Source organism: Octopus sinensis, linkage group LG4 (assembly GCF_006345805.1).
Source record: "Octopus sinensis linkage group LG4, ASM634580v1, whole genome shotgun sequence".
Lineage (NCBI taxonomy): Eukaryota > Metazoa > Mollusca > Cephalopoda > Octopoda > Octopodidae > Octopus > Octopus sinensis.
Genome location: NC_043000.1, coordinates 87,280,740 through 87,289,917, shown reverse-complemented (window position 1 = coordinate 87,289,917; position 9,178 = coordinate 87,280,740).

Below are 9,178 nucleotides of genomic sequence, written 5' to 3'. Positions count from 1 at the left end.
CAAAACTTGCCTCTCTATTCTCACCTTCCTTTTCAAGTGGTACTTGAAAAAGTTGAAGAGCGATTGGCCAGAAAGGTAAATGTTTGTCTCTAAACCTTTCGCTCGAGTCCACCACATACATTCTTTCACCATGGCCACCAGTACGATGAAAACTGCCTTGCCTTCGTGGTTAAGGGGAGGTGGCGGGGCAACTTTCACGATAGACTCGGCCGACAACCGAATTCGTTCCACACCTGACAGCAGCCGTTCGGCATAAGCTCACAGATCCGAAATGGTTGAACACTGCACGAGTGCGTGCAGGACAGACAGACAGGCAGATAGATAGATAGATAGATAGATAGATAGATAGATAGATAGATAGATAGATAGATAGATAGATAGATAGATAGATAGATAGATAGATAGATAGATAGATAGATAGATAGATAGATAGAGCTACATATTTATGTAAATCGATAATAAAAACAAGTCAGAAGGAGCACACACTAAACGTATTAGGTTGATACTCAATTTAAGATATGTAGTTATATTACATACATACATATATACGCTTATGTATACTTACACATACATATATATGTTTATGTATAGATGTATATATATATAGGGAGAGTTTACGAAAAGAACAACGAAAGACGAAGACAGGTGTGTACAAAACAAACAGATGTATTAGTATAACGCTCAGGAATAGAAAAAGTAGTTACGTTTCGAGCCTACGCTCTTCTACAGAAAGGGACACGGAAAACAAGGAGAAAAACAGGGAGAGAGAAAAAATGTGTGTAGTGGCTTATATATATAGATATATATATATATATATATATATATATATATATATCACGTGATCAAGTGACCGACCACACCATCAGATGTTGCTACACATCGCTGGTCACAATGCGTTCGCATTGTTTTAGCCTTCGAATGACGCCACCCCGCTGGCTAAGCGAGCAGGCCAACAGAAGAAAGAGTGAGAGAAAGAGTGGTGAAAGAGTACAGCAGGGATCACCACCCCCTGCCGGAGTTTCGTGGAGCTTTTACAACAACCGGTGTGGGAATCGAAACCGCGATCCTACGACCGCGAGTCCGCTGCCCTAACCACTAGGCCATTGCGCCTACCACACAACACCACACACACACACACACACACACACACACACACACATATACACATACATATATATATATATATATATATATATATATATTATATATATATATATCATATTAAATTAGAGATAAAAACCACTATTAGGCAAATCAAACAGTGAAAAACATAAGCCAATACATAAAATTAATTTAAAATATGAAAGTTAAAAATAAAAATTATTTAAATAATTTAACTATAAATAAATTTTAAATATATATATATACAAATATATATATATATGTATGTATGCATATTTTTATATTTATATATTATTTTGTTTATTAATTAATTAATTTTTTTTTTTTTTATAAATATCTATATATATATATATATATATATTTAAGTAGTTGAATGAATTATCCAAGTATGGATAAATCGGTTAACCGATACCCGGGTAGCAAATTCACGTCAGAAAACACGGTTAAAGCTACATGCCAAGAACACAGATCACGTGCTTTCGTGTGGAAATTTGTGTGTTTTATTTTACTATAAATAAATGAAAGAACCTTTTAGATGTCTGCCCACACGGAGTTATCTAAAAGTTTTTGTTCGTCATGATGCTGACATAAGTTCCTTGTCTTTCCTGATGAGAAGGCGGCATAATGCACCCCTTATTCCTTCGTTATTAGGAATATGCAGTCTTCGAAACATATGTCGAGAATAAAGGAATTTTGTTAAATTGTCGTTCGACTCCATTCTTTCATTTATTCATATATATATATATATATATATAGTGAGACAAAGAACCAGAGCGAATGAGTGAGTGAGATTTCAATGGATATCTTGTTTATTATAGGAAAATAATTTGGAACGTAATTAACTGCTATATTGATGTTTGATAGTGTCTGTGATTTTACAATAGCTCCCGCTAGTCACTGTTGTGTTGTTTTTTAAAACAGAGTCTGATAGCTGCTCATTAGCAAAAAGACAATAATACTTGATTCAAATTATTTCATGATATTGTAGTTATTTATGTTTACATGTAGCTATTTCTGTCATTATGTATTCGTGTGAGTATTTTGACATATTTGCATTATTAGATGTAGTTGTGTGATATTTGTATGTGTATGTAGTCATTGTTTACCGATAAAAGTCGGTGTATGAGCATAATATGAAAGGCTAAAAGGGTTACTGCGCATGCGCATAAATACGAATATTGTTTTTTTTTCTGTATAAAAGAATGGCAGAATTACTTGAGTGCCGGATGGAAAACTTTACGGTACTTATTCAAGCATTTTACATCTTAATTTCAAATCTAGCCGGAGTCAATTTAGTCAAGAAATGGAGTCCGTGTAATCAAATAAAATTATTGCCCTAAAAAATTGCTAGTCTTGTGAGTTTCTTACAAAACGATTATAAGAAGATTAGAAGAACACTATATCATAAGACTATGAAAAGAAAAGACTTACACATACCCACACACACACATACGCACGCACACACACACACACACACACAAACACACACACACACACACATATTGAACTGAATTATATCATATTGTTTAAACTGCTTAGATTCATTCCCCTTCAAGGTATTTTCTTTTACCTATTCTAATATACATATAAGCGTATGTATAATTATGTATATATATATATATATATATATTTATATATTTACTCTTTTTACTCTTTTTACTTGTTTCAGTCATTTGACTTCAGCCATGCTGGAGCACCGCCTTTAGTCGAGCAAATCGACCCCGGGACTCATTCTTTGTAAGCCCAGTACTTATTCTATCGGTCTCTTTTGCCGAACCGCTAAGTGACGGGGACGTAAACATACCAGCATCGGTTGTCAAGCAATGCTAGGGGAACAAACACAGACACACAAACATATTCACACACACTTATATATATATATACATATATACGACAGGCTTCTTTCAGTTTCCGTCTACCAAATCCACTCACAAGGCATTGGTCGGCCCGGGGCTATAGCAGAAGAGACGTGCCCAAGATGCCACGCAGTGGGACTGAACCCGGAACCATGTGGTTGGTTAGCAAGCTACTTACCAAAACAGCCACTCCTGCGCCTATATATATATATATATATATATATATATATATATATATATATGATATATATATATATATATATATATATATATATATATATATATATATATATATATATATATATATATATATATATATATATATATATACATATATACATTATATATACAATATATATATATATATGAAAATAGAAATATTATTAAAATAATATTAATATCCAGCAAGAATAAAGCACCATATAGGTAGAATTACACACCTGCTTTATATATTTATATACATATAAGCATATATCTATATAGATATGCCACTTAATCGAGACATGCAGACAGACAGACAGATAGACAGACAGACAGATAGATAGATAGATAGATAGATAGATAGATAGATAGATAGATAGAGAGCTACATATTTATGTAAATCGATGTGTTTGTATGTGTCCATGTGTGTGTGTGTGTGTGTGTGTGTGAGTGGTGTGTGTGTGTGTGTATTAAGTCTTATGTCAGCTGTTCATTATATTTTATAGCAACAGTGAGAGATGTCTTGTGGGAAGTTCATTTCATTTTTGATTTTGTTAGTACAGTGAAAGGAATATCATATATTGTATTACCTTTATGCATTTATCTAAATTTTCTTTACTTTTCCTTTCGTTCTGACAATACAGTTCTTAATATTTTTATACAACTACTGTTTTACCAAGCACCTCAGGTCCTATTAATTACACTATTACACAACATTATTTACTTTGCATGAGAAGGAGACACAAGCAAGGCACATTGTGAAAGTATTTCACTAAGAAGAAGCTAATATTGCAGATGTCTATTAGCTGTCTAGAAAGACAAAGAGAGAGAAGTGAATTTTATTAGAAAATTTCCGTACAGACAGAAATATTATTCAACACAATGGCAATTTAGATTCTCCTTGGCGAAAATAATTCATGCAATTATTATTGCAATTACAACTGGAGTTATATGCAATCGACCATACTTCAGTTAAACTGTTATTAAGAAAAGACGTTTAAGTGCGGCCATTTCCGGTGATCTATTCGTGCAAATTCTTATTTCTTTATTGCCCACAAGGAGCTAAACATAGAGGGGACAAACAAGGACAAAGGGATTAAGTCGATTATATCGACCTCAGCGCGTAACTGGTACTTAATTTATCGACTCCAGCGCGTATCTGGTACTTAATTTATCGACCCCGAAAGGATTAAAGGCAAAGTCAACCGCGGCGGAATTTAAACTCAGAACGTAAAGATAATCGAAATACAGCTAAGCATTTCGCCCGACGTGCTAACGTTTCTGACAGTTCGCCGCCTTTGCTAACGTTTCTGCCAGCTCGCTGCCTTATTTGTGCAAATGCTACTTGCAGGTTTGGGCAGGAATTTATTCATATACTCTCACGACTGGTGTCAAGAATTTCGGAGGTTCAATGTTGTTCGGTTACAAGCTTTTGTAGCAATGTAAGTTTTATGACGATTGGCTGTTTGCTATGTTTTCTGTAGTAATGGAGAGTATCATCTTGCTAAGAACCTATATTCCATTCTCTACCATTAGCATATTGTGTATATATCTATATATATATATATATATAGATATATATATATATATATATATATATATATATATATATATATATATATAGTATATAGATATATATATATATATGTAATATATATATATATATAATATTATATATATATATATATATATATAGATGCATATGATCGTAATAAGTTCGAATAGAAATTTCACGTTGCTATCCATCATGCAAAAATGATACTTGTATTCAAATCATGTAAATTATAGAACATTAGGTACACGTTCTGTAATGTCAGATTGCACGTAATTTCACGAGCAAGCTGTGTGATCGATCAGATTCGTAAATCTAAGAATATATATATATGAAAAAACAAGTTAGAAAACAAAAGTAATTTTATTGAACATTCAGTACCGGTTTCGGTCATTTGAGACCTTTTCACTGTAACGATTAAATAATAAATTTAGAAAAATTAGAAGAAAAGTTTTTTAAAAGAATATTTCTATAGTAGGTTCAGATTTAAGTGGCATTCTGCCTTCTCTGACTCCCTTGTTTGCATTGTGTGTCGGAGGTCGTTGTGAGTTCTTGGAAGGGTAGTAGAGGAAGAAGGCTGGTGGGGAAGGGGATGAGGAGAATCTGGGAGTGCCCTGATGGCGTATTTTGAATGGTCAGTGGCGGCTGGCAGTCTCAGTTCAATTCAGGAGAATATTTATATTGACAGGCTTGTTTATAGAATTAGCGTAGGTGTTATACTAAAAAACATTAGTGACAAAGTTAAGGGGTAGGGGTGGAGAAGTAGAAGAAGAAGAAGAGAAAAGAAGAAGAAGAAGAAGAAGAAGAAGGAGAAGGGAGATGACGATGATGGTGGTGGTGGTGATGATTATGACGACGATGATGATGATAATGATGAAATGAGAAGAAGAAGAAGAGAAGAAGAAGAAGGAGAGAAGGAGAAGATGGTGGTGATGATGGTGGTGATGATGATGACGACGATGATGATGATAATGATGATGATGAAGAAGAAGAGGAAGAAGAAGAAGAAGAAAAAAACAGAGAAGGGGGAATATGAATGGGTGTAAGTAAGTAGTATGAAGGGGCTGATTAGTATGTAATGGATTCTATGGAGTGTAATATTTGTGTGGTATTATATTTTTCTTTTATTCTAAAGTTGAGGTATATTAATTGTTTGTCGTAGACCCGTTTAGAAGTGGCTTGTATTTTGTTGTAATAAAGAGATTTTCTTTACTTATTCGTTGTCTCGAGGTTGTATCATCCCTAAATTGGTAGAGGGGGAAAATTCTGAAGTTTGGTGTTTTTTTGTTGGCGCAAGTATCTATGTGTTGGCTAAAAGCTATTTTTCTGTTTTGGGGAATTTTTATCTGGGATCTGTGCAGGCCATTCGTTTACGCAAACCATTTTTTGTTTGGCCTATGTACTGCTCTTGACACCCGGAGCAGGTTAGTGAGTATATTAGGTTCTCCGAAGCACATGTGAAGTTGCTTTTCACTGTAAACCGTTTGTCCCTGCTTGAAGGAGAACTCTGATCCCTCAATTAGATAGTCGCATATCCCGCAATTGGGTCTTCCACATTTTTTTACTGTCGGCTTCTGTGTTGAGGAGTGAATTCGGGCTTGTGTAAGGACTTTTCATGGATCTAGGCTGTCTTTTGCTTTTTGATCGTGTGTGTTTGGAGGATTGTGTTCATTCTGTGGTCTTTTTTTAGGAGGGGTATGTTGTGGAGGATGGTGTCGAAGGCTTCGTTATTGAGAGGTTGTGTGTGAAGATGTATGGTAAGGCTTTTGGTTGTAAGTTTTTCTTTGATTTGGGATGTCTCAGTTCCTTGATGTTAAGTTGAAGGGCACGTTGAATGCACTTGTCAATAAGTGAAGGTGGATAGTTCCTGGTGATTAGGGTATCTTTTAGTTCTTGTAGTCGTGTGTCTCTGGTGTTTGCGTTAGAGACTATAGTGCATATCCTTTTTGCTAGATTGAAGGGGATATTCATCCTGGTGTGTCTGGGGTGGCATGAATTGAATGGAAGATATTGCTTAGAGTCTGTAGGCTTATAGTATATGTCTGTTTCTATTATATTATTAGCTTTCTTAATGAGGATATCGAGGAATTCTGGCTAGAGAATCACGCCAACGAACTACCACACCGCATCAAAAAAGAATTTGTGATAGAAGGGGTCAAATTCATCCTGGAAAATAACTTCTTCGCCTTCAATGACAACTTCTACCGACAAAAATCGGGGACTGCGATGGGTACACGAATGGCCCCCTCCTTTGCCAACCTAGTCATAGGATACCTAGAGATCAGTCTGTATCGTAAGGTTCTAGAAAGATACGGCAGCCCTTTCTCCATCTACATAGAAAACAACTGGAAGAGATATCTAGATGACTGTTTCATCCTTTGGCATAAAAATATAGAAAAACTCATAGAATTCCAGAAAATTTTAAACGGACTGGACGTAAACATCCAATTCACGATGGAATATAGCCAACAACAACTCCCCTTCCTCGATACAACCTCGAGACAACGAATAAGTAAAGAAAATCTCTTTATTACAAAATCCAAGCCACTACTAAACGGGTCTACGACAAACAATTAATATACCTCAACTTTAGAATAAAAGAAAAAAATATATATACACACACAAATATTACACTCCATAGAATCCATTACTAATCAGCCCCTTCATAGCTATACTTACACCCATTTCATATTCCCCCTTCTCTGTTTTTTCTTCTTCTTCTTCTTCCTCTTCTTCTTCATCATCATCATTATCATCATCATCGTCGTCATCATCATTACCACCATCATCACCACCATCTTCTCCTTCTCTCCTTCTTCTTTTCTTCTTCTTCTTCTTCTTCATCATCATTATCATCAGCATCGTCGTCATAATCATCACCACCACCACCATCATCGTCATCTTCTCATTCTCCTTCTTCTTCTTCTTCTCTCTCTTCTTCTTCTACTCTCCACCCCCTACCCCCCCTTAACTTTGTCACAATGTTTTTTAGTATAACACCTACGCTAATTCTATAAACAAGCCTGTCAATATAAATATTCTCCTGAATTGAACTGAGACTGCCAGCCGCCACTGACCATTCAAAATACGACCATCAGGGCACTCCCAGATTCTCCCATCCCCCTTCCCCACAAGCCTTCTTCCTCTACTACCCTTCCAAGAACTCACAACGACCTCCGACACAAGTGCAAACAAGGAGTCAGAGAAAGGCAGAATGCCACTTAAATCTGAACACTACTATAGAAATATTCTTTTAAAAAAACTTTCTTCTAATTTTTCTAAATTTAATTATTTAATCGTTACAGTTGAAAAGATCTCAAAAGGACCGAAACCGGTACTGAAATGTTCACTATAAAATTATTTAGCATTTTCTATTTTTGACTTGTTTTTCATATATATCAACTCGTGTGTTCCTTTTCACCCTTATACATATATATATATCTATATATATATATATATATATATATATATATATATATATACGAGCAAAAGCCCCCCATCCAATGGACGCTGCTGAGTTGTCCAACAGTTAAACCAAATTTTCCAAAACAACATGTCCACCATCCCATAGGCCTCCCTTTTGAGAAACACTGATTTAACCTAAATTTGAGACACCAGCACAAAAGAAAAATAAAGATAGACTTTTTCTATTCCAAGAAAAACGATTTTATTCACACAAAATGCAAGCGAAGAGTTTAAAGTACCAGTAATGATAAGGCTGTTGACTGGGAGAACATAAACATGGTTTAAACAGTAAGCTTGGCAGGAAAGAAACGTGCCTTTAAGCAGTACAAAAACAACAAGAAATGGAAGGTGCTGTTATGTACAGGTTGACAGAAGAAAAGCAGGACAAGAACAGCTTTATCGATCGCATTCTCACCTGGAATCGATTTTTGTAATTTTTTCAAGACTTATACACGCCTGATACCGTCGGTATCTACATATCAAATTTGAGCGCAATCGGATGGAGGATGCCCGAGATCCGGGAAGACACACATCCAAAGATAGACAGACAGACAGAACGGATTTTATATAAGATGTATGTGTGTGTGTGTGTGTGTGTGTGTGACTGTATGTTGGTCCCTAAAAATACTAAATAAAATTGATAATATTTCAAGTTTTTCTTGTCATTGAAATTAATTTGACCATTCCACGGATAACTGTACGCTTATTTTCCGAAAATAGATTGCGGGGACCCGAGTTGGTGGTGTATTTCTAGCAATCCATATACTGTCTTTTTCAGTGTAATGTCAATATCATTATCCTTATAAAAAGAAGTTTGTTTGTTCGTTGGCGCTGACCACTGAAAACATTAAATGAAACTCATAATATTTCAGGATTTTCGTGTCATTTAAGTAAATTTGACCATTCCGCAGATAACTGTGCACATATTCCGAAAACGGATTGGAGGGACCTACTTAGTGGTGTATTTGCTCCTATTTCTAGC